This window comes from Oncorhynchus mykiss, chromosome 31 (genome assembly GCF_013265735.2).
Source record: "Oncorhynchus mykiss isolate Arlee chromosome 31, USDA_OmykA_1.1, whole genome shotgun sequence".
NCBI classification, from domain to species: domain Eukaryota; kingdom Metazoa; phylum Chordata; class Actinopteri; order Salmoniformes; family Salmonidae; genus Oncorhynchus; species Oncorhynchus mykiss.
The window spans coordinates 14,250,230-14,270,506 of record NC_050571.1 but is presented as its reverse complement, the minus strand read 5'-3'; the positions used below and the strand labels follow the sequence as shown (position 1 = coordinate 14,270,506).

Below are 20,277 nucleotides of genomic sequence, written 5' to 3'. Positions count from 1 at the left end.
TCAGTCACTGAATGAGAAGAGACCTGGGGTTGAGACCCTGCCAGTCACTGAATGAGAAGAGACCTGGGGTTGAGACCCTGTCAGTCACTGAATGAGAAGAGACCTGGGGTTGAGTCCCTGTCAGTCACTGAATGAGAAGAGACCTGGGGTTGAGACCCTGTCAGTCACTGAATGAGAAGAGACCTGGGGTTGAGACCCTGTCAGTCACTGAATGAGAAGAGACCTGGGGTTGAGTCCCTGTCAGTCACTGAATGAGAAGAGACCTGGGGTTGAGTCCCTGTCAGTCACTGAATGAGAAGAGACCTGGGGTTGAGACCCTGTCAGTCACTGAATGAGAAGAGACCTGGGGTTGAGTCCCTGTCAGTCACTGAATGAGAAGAGACCTGGGGTTGAGTCTCTGTCAGTCACTGAATGAGAAGAGACCTGGGGTTGAGTCCCTGTCAGTCACTGAATGAGAAGAGACCTGAGTCCCTGTCAGTCTGCCCTGTGAATTTGCTACAACATTCTGCTGAGTAGCCTAGGCTAAATCGGTGCCTAATGGCAACTATTAATGACTTTACCCAAGGTGCTTTACTAGGGGTAGTATTTCCCCCTCATGGCCTCCTAACGACTACAGGCTATGTGAGCACACTAAATAAAACAAATCAACGTGGGATCCTGGGGACCGGGGGCTGTGTGTGTATGTCCTATGTCAAGCTGATGTCCCATGTCACTGATCTGGGTTGAATCTGGTTGTCACGGGTCTCAGGTATGTGTAATTTTAACTGACTTGTCCAGAATGGCCCGTGCATTTCCGAACATCACTGCTGCAGTAGAGAGAGAGAGAGAATCATTTATAGTGCTGCTGCTGCTCTTGCTTTGGAGAGGAGCGTAGGACGTGTAGCTTGCTGCTGGCCAATCACAAGTCATCAAGGCGGCAATAGGCTACAGACATAGAGCCTTGCTCCTTGTGTGGCAAGAGTTAGGAGATATCTAATCAATGGAAGAAGGGTTTAAAATGATGGAATTAAAAGTTAAAGGAGAAAGATAGTCTACAATGCACAAGAGCCAACAGGGAGGCTGCTACTTAATATTCTGAATGGAGTTGTTGTTATTTGTAACTGTAGGATGTGAAAGCACATGCATTTCAGCCTCAATTAGCCTAGCTAGCTAACGTTAGCTGGCTTAACTAACTTCTCATTCCAGTTTCATGCAGTCAAGACAGGTACTACATAATCATATTTGATGATAAATAACTTAGCTATGGCAGTTATTAGTCTACTATAGCGTGAGTCGGCTTGGTGCCTCTCCCTCCCTCCTCCCTGCTCCCCATGTCACTCGCTCAGAGTACGATCCCTCCCCCACCTGCTAGAGTGGCACCTCTCTCCCTCCCTCCTCCCCATGTCACTCGCTCAGAGTACGATCCCTCCCCCACCTGCTAGAGTGGCACCTCCCTCCTCCCTCCTCCCCATGTCACTCGCTCAGAGTACGATCCCTCCCCCACCTGCAAGAGTGGCACCTCTCTCCCTCTCTCCCTCCTCCCTCCTCCCCATGTCACTCGCTCAGAGTACGATCCCTCCCCCACCTGCTAGAGTGGCACCTCTCTCCCTCCTCCCTCCTCCCCATGTCACTCGCTCAGAGTACGATCCCTCCCCCACCTGCTAGAGTGGCACCTCTCTCCCTCCCTCCTCCCTCCTCCCCATGTCACTCGCTCAGAGTACAATCCCTCCCCCACCTGCTAGAGTGGCACCTCTCTCCCTCCTCCCTCCTCCCCATGTCACTCGCTCAGAGTACGATCCCTCCCCCACCTGCTAGAGTGGCACCTCTCTCCCTCCCTCCTCCCTCCTCCCCATGTCACTCGCTCAGAGTACAATCCCTCCCCCACCTGCTAGAGTGGCACCTCTCTCCCTCCCTCCTCCCTCCTCCCCATGTCACTCGCTCAGAGTACAATCCCTCCCCCACCTGCTAGAGTGGCACCTCTCTCCCTCCCTCCTCCCTGCTCCCCCTCCCCCACCTGCTAGAGTGGCACCTCTCTCCCTCCCTCCTCCCTGCTCCCCCTCCCCCACCTGCTAGAGTGGCACCTCTCTCCCTCCCTCCTCCCTGCTCCCCCTCCCCCACCTGCTAGAGTGGCACCTCTCTCCCTCCCTCCTCCCTGCTCCCCCACCTGCTAGAGTGGCACCTCTCTCCCTCCCTCCTCCCTCCTCCCCATGTCACTCGCTCAGAGTACGATCCCTCCCCCACCTGCTAGAGTGGCAACTCTCTCCCTCCCTCCTCCCTGCTCCCCCTCCCCCACCTGCTAGAGTGGCACCTCTCTCCCTCCCTCCTCCCTGCTCCCCCTCCCCCACCTGCTAGAGTGGCACCTCTCTCCCTCCCTCCTCCCTGCTCCCCCTCCCCCACCTGCTAGAGTAGCACCTCTCTCCCTCCCTCCTCCCTGCTCCCCCTCCCCCACCTGCTAGTGGCACCTCTCTCCCTCCCTCCTCCCTGCTCCCCCTCCCCCACCTGCTAGAGTGGCACCTCCCTCCCTCCTCCCTGCTCCCCCTCCCCCACCTGCTAGAGTGGCACCTCTCTTCCTCCCTGCTCCCCCTCCCCCACCTGCTAGAGTGGCACCTCTCTCCCTCCCTCCTCCCTGCTCCCCCTCCTGCTAGAGTGGCACCTCTCTTCCTCCCTCCTCCCTGCTCCCCCTCCCCCACCTGCTAGAGTGGCACCTCTCTCCCTCCCTCCTCCCTGCTCCCCCTCCCCCACCTGCTAGAGTGGCACCTCCCTCCCTCCTCCCTGCTCCCCCTCCCCCACCTGCTAGAGTGGCACCTCTCTTCCTCCCTGCTCCCCCTCCCCCACCTGCTAGAGTGGCACCTCTCTCCCTCCCTCCTCCCTGCTCCCCCTCCTGCTAGAGTGGCACCTCTCTTCCTCCCTCCTCCCTGCTCCCCCTCCCCCACCTGCTAGAGTGGCACCTCTCTTCCTCCCTCCTCCCTGCTCCCCCTCCCCCACCTGCTAGAGTGGCACCTCTCTCCCTCCCTCCTCCCTGCTCCCCCTCCCCCACCTGCTAGAGTGGCACCTCCCTCCCTCCTCCCTGCTCCCCCTCCCCCACCTGCTAGAGTGGCACCTCTCTTCCTCCCTGCTCCCCCTCCCCCACCTGCTAGAGTGGCACCTCTCTCCCTCCCTCCTCCCTGCTCCCCCTCCTGCTAGAGTGGCACCTCTCTTCCTCCCTCCTCCCTGCTCCCCCTCCCCCACCTGCTAGAGTGGCACCTCTCTTCCTCCCTGCTCCCCCTCCCCCACCTGCTAGAGTGGCACCTCTCTTCCTCCCTCCTCCCTGCTCCCCCTCCCCCACCTGCTAGAGTGGCACCTCTCTTCCTCCCTCCTCCCTGCTCCCCCTCCCCCACCTGCTAGAGTGGCACCTCTCTCCCTCCCTCCTCCCTGCTCCCCCTCCCCCACCTGCTAGAGTGGCACCTCTCTCCCTCCCTCCTCCCTGCTCCCCCTCCCCCACCTGCTAGAGTGGCACCTCCCTCCCTCCTCCCTGCTCCCCCACCTGCTAGAGTGGCACCTCTCTTCCTCCCTGCTCCCCCTCCCCCACCTGCTAGAGTGGCACCTCTCTCCCTCCCTCCTCTCTGCTCCCCCTCCTGCTAGAGTGGCACCTCTCTTCCTCCCTCCTCCCTGCTCCCCCTCCCCCACCTGCTAGAGTGGCACCTCTCTTCCTCCCTGCTCCCCCTCCCCCACCTGCTAGAGTGGCACCTCTCTTCCTCCCTCCTCCCTGCTCCCCCTCCCCCACCTGCTAGAGTGGCACCTCTCTTCCTCCCTCCTCCCTGCTCCCCCTCCCCCACCTGCTAGAGTGGCACCTCTCTCCCTCCCTCCTCCCTGCTCCCCCTCCCCCACCTGCTAGAGTGGCACCTCTCTCCCTCCCTCCTCCCTGCTCCCCCTCCCCCACCTGCTAGAGTGGCACCTCTCTCCCTCCCTCCTCCCTGCTCCCCCTCCCCCACCTGCTAGAGTGGCACCTCTCTTCCTCCCTGCTCCCTGCTCCCCCTCCCCCACCTGCTAGAGTGGCACCTCTCTCCCTCCCTCCTCCCTGCTCCCCCTCCCCCACCTGCTAGAGTGGCACCTCTCTCCCTCCCTCCTCCCTGCTCCCCCTCCCCCACCTGCTAGAGTGGCACCTCTCTTCCTCCCTGCTCCCTGCTCCCCCTCCCCCACCTGCTAGAGTGGCACCTCTCTCCCTCCCTCCTCCCTGCTCCCCCTCCCCCACCTGCTAGAGTGGCACCTCTCTTCCTCCCTGCTCCCTGCTCCCCCTCCCCCACCTGCTAGAGTGGCACCTCTCTCCCTCCCTCCTCCCTGCTCCCCCTCCCCCACCTGCTAGAGTGGCACCTCTCTTCCTCCCTCCTCCCTGCTCCCCCTCCCCCACCTGCTAGAGTGGCACCTCTCTTCCTCCCTGCTCCCTGCTCCCCCTCCCCCACCTGCTAGAGTGGCACCTCTCTCCCTCCCTCCTCCCTGCTCCCCCTCCCCCACCTGCTAGAGTGGCACCTCTCTCCCTCCCTCCTCCCTGCTCCCCCTCCCCCACCTGCTAGAGTGGCACCTCTCTTCCTCCCTGCTCCCTCTCCCCCACCTGCTAGAGTAGCACCTCTCTCCCTCCCTCCTCCCTGCTCCCCCTCCCCCACCTGCTAGAGTGGCACCTCCCTCCCTCCTCCCTGCTCCCCCTCCCCCACCTGCTAGAGTGGCACCTCTCTCCCTCCCTCCTCCCTGCTCCCCCTCCCCCACCTGCTAGAGTGGCACCTCTCTCCCTCCCTCCTCCCTGCTCCCCCTCCCCCACCTGCTAGAGTAGCACCTCTCTCCCTCCCTCCTCCCTGCTCCCCCTCCCCCACCTGCTAGAGTAGCACCTCTCTCCCTCCCTCCTCCCTGCTCCCCCTCCCCCACCTGCTAGAGTAGCACCTCTCTCCCTCCCTCCTCCCTGCTCCCCCTCCCCCACCTGCTAGAGTGGCACCTCCCTCCCTCCTCCCTGCTCCCCCTCCCCCACCTGCTAGAGTGGCACCTCTCTCCCTCCCTCCTCCCTGCTCCCCCTCCCCCACCTGCTAGAGTGGCACCTCTCTCCCTCCCTCCTCCCTGCTCCCCCTCCCCCACCTGCTAGAGTGGCACCTCTCTCCCTCCTCCCTGCTCCCCCTCCCCCACCTGCTAGAGTGGCACCTCTCTCCCTCCCTCCTCCCTGCTCCCCCTCCCCCACCTGCTAGAGTGGCACCTCTCTCCCTCCCTCCTCCCTGCTCCCCCTCCCCCACCTGCTAGAGTGGCACCTCTCTCCCTCCCTCCTCCCTGCTCCCCCTCCCCCACCTGCTAGAGTAGCACCTCTCTTCCTCCCTCCTCCCTGCTCCCCCTCCCCCACCTGCTAGAGTAGCACCTCTCTCCCTCCCTCCTCCCTGCTCCCCCTCCCCCACCTGCTAGAGTGGCACCTCCCTCCCTCCTCCCTGCTCCCCCTCCCCCACCTGCTAGAGTGGCACCTCTCTCCCTCCCTCCTCCCTGCTCCCCCTCCCCCACCTGCTAGAGTGGCACCTCTCTCCCTCCCTCCTCCCTGCTCCCCCTCCCCCACCTGCTAGAGTGGCACCTCTCTCCCTCCCTCCTCCCTGCTCCCCCTCCCCCACCTGCTAGAGTGGCACCTCTCTCCCTCCCTCCTCCCTGCTCCCCCTCCCCCACCTGCTAGAGTGGCACCTCTCTCCCTCCCTCCTCCCTGCTCCCCCTCCCCCACCTGCTAGAGTGGCACCTCTCTCCCTCCCTCCTCCCTGCTCCCCCTCCCCCACCTGCTAGAGTGGCACCTCTCTCCCTCCCTCCTCCCTGCTCCCCCTCCCCCACCTGCTAGAGTGGCACCTCTCTCCCTCCCTCCTCCCTGCTCCCCCTCCCCCACCTGCTAGAGTGGCACCTCTCTCCCTCCCTCCTCCCTGCTCCCCCTCCCCCACCTGCTAGAGTGGCACCTCTCTCCCTCCCTCCTCCCTGCTCCCCCTCCCCCACCTGCTAGAGTAGCACCTCTCTCCCTCCTCTCACACTTTATCAGCTCCGGTTAATAAAGTAGTTTCAAAAAATGATTTTCTGCTGCTTCCCTCACTGGGATGGGATGGGTTCTGGATCCGACCAGGTTTATTCACAACGTGTCTGGTGGTCCTCGTGTCCGTTCGGAACAGGTCTCTATTTAAAAACATGTTTTATGCATATCGAGTCCGGGTGGGAAAGCCCCAGGTCCATTTCAGATCGGGTCCAACTTTTTGGACCCATGAAGACCTCTATTACATAGGCTATAAATAAATAATCACTGATCTGACATGACTTGGTTGGTAGCCTAGCATAATATCTCCTTTCTATCGCCTATGTCTTCAAGGATGGGAGGAATGAAGAATACATAGGTTATCCCACAACAGGGCATCATCTCAGTTATGGTGCTAATTTAGGCAGCCGCTGGTTGACCTTATAGAGGCTAGTGGCTAGACCTGTTAGGTTAGAATAATGGACCGTATTATTGCGGTTTCAGACGGGGCTTTAGCCAAACCCCTGTCCCCCTGCCCCATGGCTATGCAAAGTACATGACAGGGGTTTGGAAGCAGCCCATGAACCCGACAGGGAAGCGATATTCTTCTCCACGCAATCTATAGCTTACATTCACAAGATAATACACACAGGCCTATGAGGTTACTGCACTGGAATGGTACATAAAACACCATACCATCACACACAGAGTTAACCTATCATTCTGACATGTAGGCTGCTGGCCTCGCTGTTCTCTCTAAAATACTATACAAGGTGTTGGCATACGCAGGGGATTGAGGACAACATTTTAGCGTGATGACAGGGACTGATGACAGGGACTCTTCACATTCTGACAATGCACCATGGCCAATAAAACGGTATTGCTTTGGGGATACCGTGTGTGTGTGTGTGTGTGCGCGCAGTGCAGTGACCCATGTGTGAACGAGTGCGATAGAGACACCCCCTCTACCACACACACACACCTCTACCTATGTATGTAGCCACACTTACTTGGATGAAATACCTCATCCAGTCTGTGTGATTCCTCCTGAAAAGACCCGATCTGTGGCACAACCTCTTCCAGGTCCTAATGATTATAATAATATGGTTATTATGTGCTAAAACAGCAAGGAGTTCCTTCTTACTGAAGCCAATTCTAAAGTATAGTTTCACCAGTCTTCTAACTGAGGCATTTCATCGGTGGGGAGCATGGAGACATGCAGTTATCCCATACTTTGATCTTCAAATATACCTGTGACTTCATTTTAAAATGTTGACTTTATTCTACAAATATTCCCTACAGTAGAATGATTTTTGTTCAAAATGTGTGGTTAAGAACCAAAACACAATTACATTATATATGCAGTGCTGTTCTTTGTTTCTATTCAATAAATTAGGCCGACACACAGGGGCGTCATGCACTCCAAAAATCTGAGGGGGCACAAAGTACATGAGGATGGCTGGTAGGTGGTCCAGAGGGGGTTATGCCCAGTCTGTAAATTGGAGAATTTTGAATTTTTCAAACACTTGAAACAGCCTTATCCTGTAATCTAGAGCCATAGTCATTATACTTAGTTCTATGTAAAAATCTCAGCTCTCAGTAATAATACTCTTCTGTAGGGACGTCTAGTTTTCCTTCACAGAAAATAATGCAACACATTCAGCAGAAAATAGCTTTGTTTTCATCAGATGACAACAGAAGTGCAACTCTATTTGGCTGGCAGACACACAAGTAAATGAGCTTACAATGAAAAAAAGCCATGTCTTTTCTGCAAAAGCGATGCATGGCCATCACATTTATGTTTATCACAGAAAGAATGTAGCTAGCTATGTTTTGTTATACCAGAGAAAAGGAGGCTGGTTACGCAGAGAAAAGGAGGCTGGTTAAGCAGAGAAAAGTACCGGAGAAAATAATCTACACATCAGTCGGAGCGCTGTCTGCTGACAGAATGCCAGTTCCTGAATCCGAGTGGAGAAGTGTAACTGAGGCACAACATTAGTGTAACGGCTGTCGGTGGAAGAAGGTGAGGACCAATGCGCAGCGTGGTACGTGTTCATCTTTTTAATAAATTAAACTGAACACTGAATAACAAAACAAGAAAGAAAACAACAGGAACAGTTCTGTCTGGTGTAAACACACAAAGACTGAAAACAACCACCCACAAAACACAATCGAAAACAGGCTACCTAAATATGGTTCTCAATCAGGGAAAACGATTAACAGCTGCCTCTGATTGAGAACCATACCAGGCCAAACACAGAAATAGAAAATCATAGAAAAACTAACAGACAACCCACCCAACTCACGCCCCGACCATACTAAAACAAAAGACAAAACAAAGGAACTAAGGTCAGAACGTGACAGTACCCCCCCAAAGGTGCGGACTCCGGCCGCAAAACCTAAACCTATAGGGGAGGGTCGGGGTGGGTGTCTGTCCGCGGTGGCGGCTCTGGCAGATCCTGGCTGACTGACGGCTCTGGCAGCTCCTGGCTGACTGGCGGCTCTGGCAGCTCCTGGCTGACGGGCGGCTCTGGCAGCTCAGGACAGACGGGAGGCTCTGGCAGCTCAGGACAGACGGGCGGCTCTGGCAGCTCAGGACAGACGGGCGGCTCTGGCAGCTCAGGACAGACGGGCGGCTCTGGCAGCTCAGGACAGACGGGCGGCTCTGGCAGCTCAGGACAGACGGGCGGCTCTGGCAGCTCAGGACAGACGGGCGGCTCTGGCAGCTCAGGACAGACGGGCGGCTCTGGCAGCTCAGGACAGACGGGAGGCTCTGGCAGCTCAGGACAGACGGGAGGCTCTGGCAGCTCAGGACAGACGGGCGGCTCTGGCAGCTCAGGACAGACGGCCGGCTCTGGCAGCTCAGGACAGACGGCCGGCTCTGGCAGATCAGGACAGACGGGCGGCTCTGGCAGATCAGGACAGACGGGCGGCTCTGGCAGATCAGGACAGACGGGCGACTCTGGCAGCGCTGGGTAGCAGGAAGACTCTGGCAGCGCTGGGTAGCAGGAAGACTCTGGCAGCGCTGGGTAGCAGGAAGACTCTGACAGCGCTGGACAGGCGGGAGCACCTGTAGGAAGGAGACGGAGAGACAGCCTAGTGCGGGGGGCTGCCACCGGAGGGCTGGTGCGTGGAGGTGGCACCGGATAGACCGGACCGTGGAGGCGCACTGGAGGTCTCGAGCAACGAGCCTGCCCAACCCTACCTGGCTGAATGCTCCCTGTAGCCAGGCCAGTGCGGCGAGGTGGAATAGCCCGCACTGGGCTGTGCTGGCGAACCGGGGACACCATGCGTAGGGCTGGTGCCATGTACACCGGCCCGAGGAGATGCACTGGAGACCAGATGCGCTGAGCCGGCTTCATGGCACCTGGCTCAATGCCCACTCTAGCCCGGCCAATATGAGGCGCTGCAATGTACCACACCGGGATATGCACACGCACCGGGGACACCGTGCGCCTCACGGCATAACACAGTACCTGCCCGGTCCATCTCTCTCCACGGTAAGCACGGGGAGTTTGCGCAGGTCTCCTACCTGACTTCGCCACACTCCCCAAGAGTGTGTCACCCCCCAAGACATTTTTGGGACTGCCTCTCAGGATTCCTTGATCGCCGTGCCAACTCCATTCGCCGGTATCCCTCCTCACACTGTTCCAGAGAATCCCAGACGGGCTCCGGCACTCTCCCACGCTGCTTGGTCCTTGGTTGGTGGGTGGTTCTGTAACGGCTGTCGGTGGAAGAAGGTGAGGACCAATGCGCAGCGTGGTACGTGTTCATCTTTTTAATAAAGTAAACTGAACACTGAATAACAAAACAACAACAGGAACAGTTCTGTCTGGTGTAGACACACAAAGACTGAAAACAACCACCCACAAAACACAATCGAAAACAGGCTACCTAAATATTAAATAAATAAATATTCTCAATCAGGGAAAACGATTGACAGCTGCCTCTGATTGAGAACCATACCAGGCCAAACACAGAAATAGAAAATCATAGAAAAACTAACATAGACAACCCACCCAACTCACGCCCTGACCATACTAAAACAAAAGACAAAACAAAGGAACTAAGGTCAGAACGTGACAATTAGTCTGATGCCAAGCTAAAATTACAATAAGAAGCATTTTACATCTGTGTTTACAAAACACAGCAACATATTTCTTATGTGTTTAATCTTTTTTTTCCTGCATTAATGAGACCCCTAAGTTGAACTTGCTAGTTAATCTAAGTAAGTGGCTGAATTAATATGGTGACATCATATCGTGTTAGCTTTCTGCCGTGTTGGCAAAGTCAAAGCTCTTTAGATTAGTTATTTGTACAGCTGCCACGTCTTGATTTCCTTGCATTTTTTTCTCCCCTCCCCTCATCTCCGAGCAGAGCACAGGCCCGTTGCCCTAGCGACTACACACAGACAGTGTGTAGCCTACACATGCTGCTCCTGTCCTCATGCTGTTCTTCCTTCAGACAAGCATGCATCAAAACTTTGTTCATTTGCACAATGTCTCTCGTTCACATTCGTTTGTAAATGTCCAAACTCACCAAAAATGACATTCAGTAGCTCCTACCTATACATGTAAACTCAGCAAAAAAAGAAACGTCATCTCACTGTCAAATGCGTTTAGTTTCAGCAAATTTAACATGTGGAAGTATTTGTATGAACATAACAAGATTCAACAACAGACATAAACTGAACAAGTTCCACAGACATGTGATTAACAGAAATTGAATAATGTGTCCCTGAACAAAGGGGGGTCAAAATCAAAAGTAGCAGTCAGTATCTGGTGTGGCCACCAGCTGCATTAAGTACTGCAGTGCATCTCCTCCTCGTGGACTACACCAGATTTCCCTGTAACGCACAGCGTTGAGATTGCCTGCAATGACAACAAGCTCAGTCCGATGATGCTGTGACACACCGCCCCAGACCATGACGGACCTTACACCTCCAAATCGATCCCGCTCCAGAGTACAGGCCTCGGTGTAACTTCGACGATACACGCAAATCCAACCATCACCCCTGGTGAGACAAAACCGCAACTCGTGAGTGAAGATCACTTTTTGCCAGTCCTGTGTGGTCCAGCAACGGTGGGTTTGTGCTCATAGGCAACATTGTTACCGGTTATTTCTGGTGAGGACCTGCCTTACAGTAGGCCTACAGGACCTCAGTCCAGCCTCTCTCAGCCTATTGTGGACAGTCTGAGCACTGATGGAGGGATTGTGTGTTTCTGTTATAACTCGGGCAGTTGTTGTTGCCATCCTGTACCTGTCCCGCAGGTGTGATGTTCAGATGTCGATCCTGTGCAGGTGTTGTTACACGTGGTCTGCCACTGTGAGGATGATCAGCTGTCCGTCCTGTCTCCCTGTAGCGCTGTCTTAGGCATCTCAAAGTACAAACATTGCAATTTATTGCTCTGGCCACATCTGCAGTCCTCATGTCTCCTTGCAGCATGCCTAAGGCACGTTCAAGCAGATGAGCAGGGACCCCGGGCATCTTTCTTTTGGTGTTTTTCAGAGTCAGTAGAAAGGCCTCTTTAGTGTCCTAAGTTTTCATAACTTTGACCTTAATTGCCTACCGTCTGCAAGCTGTTAGTGTCTTAAAAAAAATTCCACTGGTGCATGTTCATTAACTGTGTATGGTTCATTGAACAAGCATGAGAAACAGTGTTTAAACCCTTTACAATGAAGATCTGTGAAGTTATTTGGATTTTTACGAATTATCTTTGAAAGACAGGGTCCTGAAAAAGGGACGTTTCTTTTTTTGCTGAGTTTATAACTTTATGAGCTGGATTGCCTGTCTTTGCAATTTGTTTATTTTTGTTTGTGCTCATTAGCATATGTAGTTAGCAGCCTCCATTGAAATGCGCTATTACTTGTGCTTATTTTATTAGCATTCTGGTAGACGCCCAATGCGATTTCTTCCCTCTTTTAGCACCCCCTTGTGTACTAAACCGGTAATAGCATATATCTTGGTATGACAGAAGGACAGTATGACGACATTCTGGATACAGCCCAACCCTAATGTATGGTTCCAGGATTACACTGTGAGTGTTTGGTTCCAGTATATGGTGAGAGAATGGAACATACTTCTCTAACACAATAAGATCCCATTCCTAAATGTCCAGGGTTATAATAGTGAACTAGGTCTAGTAGAACCACAGCCAGCTGGGGCATAGATCACACTCATCAAGAGATGACTGTTGAAATGGAAAGAACTGGGATGATATTTCAACATTGTGCGATTGATAGTCTAAAATACGCTCTCAATTAGGTTTATTTTTCCTGCCACGTCCTTTATAGGCTAAATTTATAAGGCTTTGCTGTGTAATAGTCTATTATCAGGCGTTGTTGGAGGGTCTCATGTTAGCCTACAGTGTTGTTGCATTGATGACATATTAATGGAACAAAACACTTTACTCGCATCTTCGGCTTTATCAACAACTAACTGCTTTATACCATTTTTTTCTACAGCGTCGTATTTTGATAGACCTATTGTTGATTTGCTATGATAGCTTAACATTTTTAAAGTGGCCTAAATAAAAAAGAAGTCATTGTATCACGAATTCTATCATAGCTAATGATATGTCCGACACGACTTTCTCCCTTTCACATTCAATAGTGGCAATTTATATCAAAAAGTATTGTTGGATACAATGCTTCCGGAGAAACAGACCACTGCGTGCTCGCTACAACAAGACAATGATGGAATGATACAACACCTGCACAGGGCCACAGCCCAAGAACAACGATGTCGGGTTGCAATTGTCCAACAGTCCGCAACTTCGAGTTAGGCAATGTTCACAGACATATGGTGCTCAATAAAATAATATCACCTACCTTAAGAGAAATGATATCCCTTATCAACAGACAGTCAAGCTCCTCTTCAAAAAAAAACTCTTCGGCGTGATTTATATTGCTAATTTCTTGTCCTTTTTTTACCGCACTGAACGACCACCTCGTCTTAAAACTTAGTGCGTATCTCTCGGTTGTGTGGGAACCGTGACGTCATCCCGATGGTGGTGCGAGGGGTTTGCATAGGGAAAGCACATTTCACTGGTTGACTGTGGTGAATTGTCGTTGTTTCACGGACCAATCAGGGCGAAGAGCGGTGAGAGTCTAGTGAATGGGACTCATGGAAAGTGGTGACCACTGATCATCTGACTTGCTTGGTCATGCATTATACATCACAGAAAGATGTGACGAAATACACAGAAATAGGACAGTGAATGTGTCTTATAATTTGAGCAAGTCATACTTATCCTTATCTAGCTTCTTTGATTGATTCATATTTATATATTTGTAACTGTATAAAAATGTCAATTTAACTAATACAGAGTCAACAAAACTTATAAAACTCTACAAAAAAAACAGACGTGAAATTGTGTTTATACAGCATAAATAGACTGAAGATAAAACTAGTGCTTTTTAGGCTACCACGTCATAGATCCTGACATGGCCCCTCACACACATAATACTGTATCCATTAATCACATGATTTCATGATTTTGTGAATGGGTTTGATATAATGAACAACAGAGTGGCCTTATTCCCTGGTGTGGGACACAGAACATTTCCATGACAGATGCAACTCCTTCTTTCCACCAGCAGAGGTCAGTTTTCACTCACTTACTCTCCTCAGCTCCTGTACCAGTATTTTCTCTAGTGCCTAGCCCCTAGCACAATCTCTACTCTAGCTCCATAACCCCTAGCATTATATTTACTCTAGTTCCTAGCCCCTACCACTATCTCTACTCTAGCTCCTAGCCCCAAGCACTATCTCTACTCTAGCTCCTAACCCCCAGCACTATCTCTACTCTTGCTCCTAACCCCTCGCACTATCTCTACTCTAGCTCCTAGCCCTATCTCTACTCTAACCCCTAGCACTATCTCTACTCTAGCCCCTAGCACTATCTCTACTCTAGCTCCTAGCACTCTCTACTCTAGCTCCTAGCCTAGCACTATCTCTACTCTAGCTCCTAACCCCTAGCACTATCTCTACTCTAGTGCCAACCCCTAACACTATCTCTACTCTAGCTCATAGCCCCGAGCACTATCTCTACTCTAGCCCCTAGCACTATCTCTACTCTAGCCCCTAGCACTATCTCTACTCTAGCTCCTAGCACTATCTCTACTCTAGCTCCTAGCACTATCTCTACTCTAGCTCCTAGCCCCTAGCACTATCTATACTCTAGCTCCTAACCCCTAGCACTATCTCTACTCTAGTGCCAACCCCTAACACTATCTCTACTCTAGCTCCGAGCACTATCTCTACTCTAATGCCTAGCCCCTCAAAATATCTCTATTCTAGCCCCTAGCGTTATCTATACTCTAGCCCCTAACGCCTAGCACTATCTCTATTCTAGCCCCTAGCACTACCTCTACTCTAGCCCCTAACCCCAAGCACTATCTCTACACTAGCTCCTAACCCCCAGCACTATCTCTACTCTAGCTCCTAACCCCTAGCACTATCTCTACTCTAGTGCCAACCCCTAACACTATCTCTACTCTAGCTCCGAGCACTATCTCTACTCTAATGCCTAGCATTATCTCTACTCTAGCTCCTAGCCTCTAGCACGATCTCTACTGTAGCTCCTAGCCTCTAGCACTATCTCTACTCTAGCCCCTCAAAATATCTCTATTCTAGCCCCTAGCGTTATCTATACTCTAGCCCCTAACCCTTAGCACTATCTCTATTCTAGCCCCTAGCACTACCTCTACTCTAGCCCCTAACCCCAAGCACTGTCTCTACTCTAGCTCCTAACCCCTAGCACTATCTCTACTCTAGTGCCAACCCCTAACACTATCTCTACTCTAGCTCCGAGCACTATCTCTACTCTAATGCCTAGCATTATCTCTACTCTAGCCCCTAGCACTATCTCTATTCTCATTCCTGGTCTCTAGCATTATCTCTACTCTAGCCCCTAGCATTATCTCTACTCTAGCCCCTAACCATTTGCGCTATCTCTACTCTAGCCCCTAGCACTGTCTACTCTAGCTCCTAGCACTATCTCTACTCTAGCCCCTAGCACTGTCTACTCTAGCTCCTAACCCCTCGCACTATCTCTACTCTAGTTCCTAACCCCTCACACTATCTCTACTCTAGCTCCTAGTCCCTAGCACTATCTCAACTCTAGCTACTAACCCCTAGGCTCCTAACCCCTAGCACTATAATTACTCTAGCTCCTAGCAGTACTGTATCTCTACTCTAGCTCCTAGTCCCTAGCACTATCTCTACTCTAGCACTGTCTCTACTCTAGCTCCTAGCACTATCTCTACTCTAACTCCTAGGCCCTAGCTCACTCTCTACTCTAGCTCCTAGCCACTAGCACTATATCAACTTTAGCCATTAACCCCGAGCACTATCTCTACTCTATTTCCTAGCCTCTAGCACTACCTCTACTCTAGCCCCTAACCCCAAGCACTATCTCTACACTAGCTCCTAACCCCCAGCACTATCTCTACACTAGCTCCTAACCCCAAGCAATATCTCTACTCTAGTGCCAACCCCTAGCACTATCTATTCTCCAGCTCCTAGCACTATCTCTACTCTAATGCCTAGCATTATCTCTACTCTAGCCCCTAGCACTATCTCTATTCTCATTCCTGGCCTCTAGCATTATCTCTACTCTAGCCCCTAGCACTATCTGTACTCTAGCTCCTAGCACTATCTCTATTCTAGCCCCTAGCACTATCTCTACTCTATCTCCTAACCCCTAGCACTATCTCTACTCTATCTCCTAACCCCTAGCACCATCTACTCTAGCTACTAGCACTACCTCTACTCTAGCCCCTAACCCCAAGCACTATCTCTACACTAGCTCCTAACCCCCAGCACTATCTCTACACTAGCTCCTAACCCCCAGCACTATCTCTACTCTAGCTCCTATCCCTATCTCTACTCTAGCCCCTATTCCTATCTCTACTCTAGCTCCTAGCCCCTATTCCTATCTCTACTCTAGCTCCTATCCCTACTCTAGCCCCTATTCCTATCTCTAATCTAGGTCCTAGCACCAACTCTACTCAGCAGCACTGTTGTCAGTGGTCCATAGATACACTAGTGTTCTAATCCAAACCCTTAAGTAGCACATTCACTAGATAACAGGCGGATTCATCTGCACAGGAGGTGAACACGTACTATAATACTTCATGACAGAAGTGACATTGTATTACATGAAACACCATGACCCTCACCAGATCAACCCACATGACATACTGTATGAGAGCATTATAGAACTTTACAACATTACTGTAGCAATCCACCCTTCGTCTTGCTATTTACTTTGTTCTTTTTTAACTTATTTAACCAGGAAATGCTTTTTTTACAGAAGGTTAGGAAGCTCTTCTGCGAGGGCCATCTGTTCTTTCGTGAGAGTCAAACAACATCGGCCTACATTATTTCTCAATGGTCTACATAGTTTACAAAATAATCTGTTTTCGTAATTAGTCTCAAGGTTTTTGACCCATTTTGCTATGAATATTTGTGTTTCTCTGGTTTATTACATGATGCAATGCAATCGCAACATACCTAAGTTATTGCTTTGTCTAGAGATAGGATCCATTTGATGTGAAATATCCATATTTAGTTAGCTTGATGTCTGTCTCAATACTGTCTGTTAAAACCTAGTTTCTTCCCAAAGCCACTGTATGAGACTGGGCAAGCAGCACTAATAACACCCAAGTCAATCTATTTCTACCCAGGCAGACCCAGCTTGTATCCCAAATGGCACCCTGTAGTGTACTACTTCTGAGGGCCCATAGGGCTCTGGTCAAAGGTAGTGCCCTATGTAGAGAATAGGGTGCTCTTTGGAACAAACCCTAGTGATCAATTGGTCCGAAAGAGAACGTGGGACAGCAGAGTCATAGAAGTAAACTATTAGATACTCTTACAGGGGAACATGCTGATGTGTGTGTGTGTGTGTGATACTTGAGCAGCTGTTTCTCCTTTCGCCATGGCGACTCAGTGGCATCAACATTGAGTGTGTGCATGTCTGTGTGTACCGGGAAGATGTACGAAAATAGCACCTCACCCCATCCGACCCTACAGGCAACCGGAGCAGGGTAGGGGTGTGAGGGGGGTCAGAGAGGTGAAGTCGCTATGGAAAAGGTCAATGGGACACATATTTACTTTCGCTCGGAACATATTTGCAGTGTGTGTGTGTGTGCGTGCGTGCGTGCGTGCGTGCGCGTGTGCGTGTGTGCGTGCGTGCGTGCGTGCGTGCGTGCGTGCGTGTGTGTGTGTGTAAATATGTATCTATTTTTGGTATTGTCCACAACAACTATTTCACTATTAACGGTTGTACAGTAGACGACCCATTCTGTCAAAATAAAAACAGGATCATGTTGGCAGTTGGTTAGAGACACCCTGTTTGTTTATCTCTGTCTGCATGCCCTCATAGTGTTGACAAAACAAGATGACCATTGTACTAGTTCTGCTCTGTCCCATAGGTCTCATCTTGTCATCCCATGTAAATAGACAGTACATAACCTTTGAAGACAACTGATATGAGTGTATCATACTGTAACTGTACCTTTTCACATGAGCTGTTTTCTGAGCCTACGCGGCGTCGTGTGGGTGTGTGTATGTCGTGTGTGTGTGTCGTGTGTGTCCTCCTGTACCTTGTGGGTGTGAGCTGTAGGGTTACATTTTTAGTTTAGAGTACGTGCGTGTCGTGAGCTAGCTACATAAATAGATATAGAGTGAATGTCAGAGTTACCTTGACTGAGTCATGCATGCAGTCACCGTGAAGGTTCAGATATCCTGTCTGTTTGAGAGTATGTGGGTGTGTGTGTGTGCGTGCGAGCGAGAGAGAGAGTGCATGTGAGTGTGTGAGATGTTTACCGACCCTAAGCACACTGCCAAGACAATGTACTTGAGTGGCCCAGCCAGAGCCCGGATTTGAACCCGATCGGACATCTCTGGAGAGACCTGAAAATAGCTGTGCAGCGACGCTCCCCATCCAACCTGACAGATCTTGAGAGGATCTGCAGAGAAGAATGGGGGAAACTCCTCAAATACAGGTGTGCCAAGCTTGTAGTGTCATACCCAAGAAGACGTGATGATACTAATTGCTGCCAACAGTGCTTCAACAAAGTACTGAGTAAAGGGTCTGTTTACTTTTGTAAATATGATATTTTATTTAAAAATGTTTAATAAATTAGCAAAAAATTATAAAAACGTGTTTTTGCTTTGTCATTATGGGGTATTGTGTGTAGATTGATGAGGGGGAAAAAAACGATTTAATACATTTTAGAATATGGCTGTAAAGTAACAAAATGTGGAAAAAGTCAAGGGGTCTGAATACTTTCCGAATGCACTGTATATTAAAATTCAGCATACATCCGCAGCTTGAACCGTGAATACGATCTCTGTGAACGTTAGGAACATTGCCTTTAATAGGAGCATTGTCAACAGTGTAATGTGCTTCTCTACAGCACGACATGTATTGAATCCCCGTCTCAACCAATGAGACACAGAGTTACACACATAATCTTACTACCATACCTCATTTAGTCTGCACTGCTGTCAATATGGATCATTCTCATCAACATCAAAACACTGCAACATTTTAGTGATTGATCACGTACTACACAGTTCATTATCTAGCCTGGTCTAGACCTGTATCATGCTGTATGTGGAGGCTAGCCTGGTCTAGACCTGTATCATGCTGTATGTGGAGGCTAGCCTGGTCTAGACCTGTATCATGCTGTATGTGGAGGCTAGCATGGTCTAGACCTGTATCATGCTGTATGTGGAGGCTAGCCTGGTCTAGACCTGTTTCGTGAATAATAATGAGTGAGAAAGTTAGACGCACAAATATCATACCACCAGGACATGCTAACCTTTCACCATTACAATAACAGGGGAGGTTAGCATTTTATATCATACCCCCAAGACATGCTAACCTCTCACCATTACAATAACAGGGGAGGTTAGCATTTTTGAGGGTGTGTAAAATGTATGCCTTTGTAACTTTGTCACTCATCATTATTCACAATTCATCAGGACTATCCGTAATCCTGGTAGCATCCACATTAATGTAGAAGTGTTTAGAAACATATTCTATTCTTATTTACAATAAAAGTGACTCCAAAATGATACAGTACATTATTTACCATACATTTTTATTGGGCACAAAATAATCTGAAACAAAACAATGTCACGGCCGTCTTCCTGGAAGGAATAAGTGGACCAAAGTGCAGCGTGGTGAGAGTACATATTCCTTTCATTTGTAGAAAATGTAGCCAAGGAACCGATGCTTAACTTCGGCTATAACACCTCTAACAAAGTCAACTACCCACAAAACAACAGGGAAAGAAGGCTGCCTAAGTATGATTCCCAATCAGAGACAACGATGGACAGCTCTCCCTGATTGAGAACCATACCCGGCCAAAACAAAGAAATACAAAAACATAGAAAATAGAACATAGAATGCCCACCCGAATCACACCCTGACCAAACCAAAACAGAGACATAAAAAGGCTCTCTCAGGGCAGGGCGTGACAAACAAACAGCAAATGCATCCAAGAAGTCACAAGCTTGATGTAGTCATTGAGTGCTATGAATATCGGACCAAATACTTACATTTGTATTACTTTAATACACATAAGTGAATTTTTCCCAAAACTTTTGGTCCCCTCAAATGTGAGGACTATGTACAAAAAGTTCTGTAATTTCTAAAGGGTTCACCCGATATGGATGAAAATACCCTCAAATGACAGCACTTTAATCATAGTCATTGTATAGTGTCAAATGATATAATGTTCTGGGGTACAGAGCCAAAACAAGAACAAAATGTTTCAAAGTCCCAATACATTTGGAGCGCACTGTAGTTTGACTGGTGTTGCTAATTTCAGTGGTTTCTGAGTCCCGCAATAAGAGTTTAGATCTGTGTAACTCTACACAGTTGTGTTCTGTGAGTGTCACTGAGTAGGCTGATTGGCTGATTCACCATTTCATGGGATTACAACCCATAGGTCAGGCTGTACAGTGCATATAATTACACCCCCAATGCAATTCTGAATTCAAATACATCCATTTTTGGGGGAGGGTCAAATTAAATAATAATTGTTTTTGTTTAATTTATATAACAACATTCCAAACATGATCTAGTCCAATTGTGGCATGATTCTACAATTTGTATCCGTTTGCATTAGTTTCAATTTCGGACTTTAATTTTGAAGGCGAACTGTCGATTCCACTATCATTTATTTTATTGTTTTTATTAACAACAAATAACAAAATATACAGTCATACTTTACAACACAGTGTACAAAAACACACAAGGGTATACACATTTAAACAAAAATACACAAGGGTA

General features: G+C 50.2%; 1 protein-coding gene across 1 annotated transcript in view; it reads right to left on the bottom strand.

Annotated features, from left to right (window-relative positions):
• The window catches only part of LOC110504632 (cysteine-rich and transmembrane domain-containing protein 1), a 30,252-nt gene extending 17,269 nt beyond the window's left edge, over positions 1–12,983 (bottom strand). Inside the window, exon 1 of the mRNA XM_021583396.2 lies at positions 12,797–12,983. The gene's annotated coding sequence lies outside the window, so the exon portion shown is untranslated. The remainder of the gene's footprint in view (positions 1–12,796) is intronic.
• Positions 12,984–20,277: the final 7,294 nt, after the last annotated feature.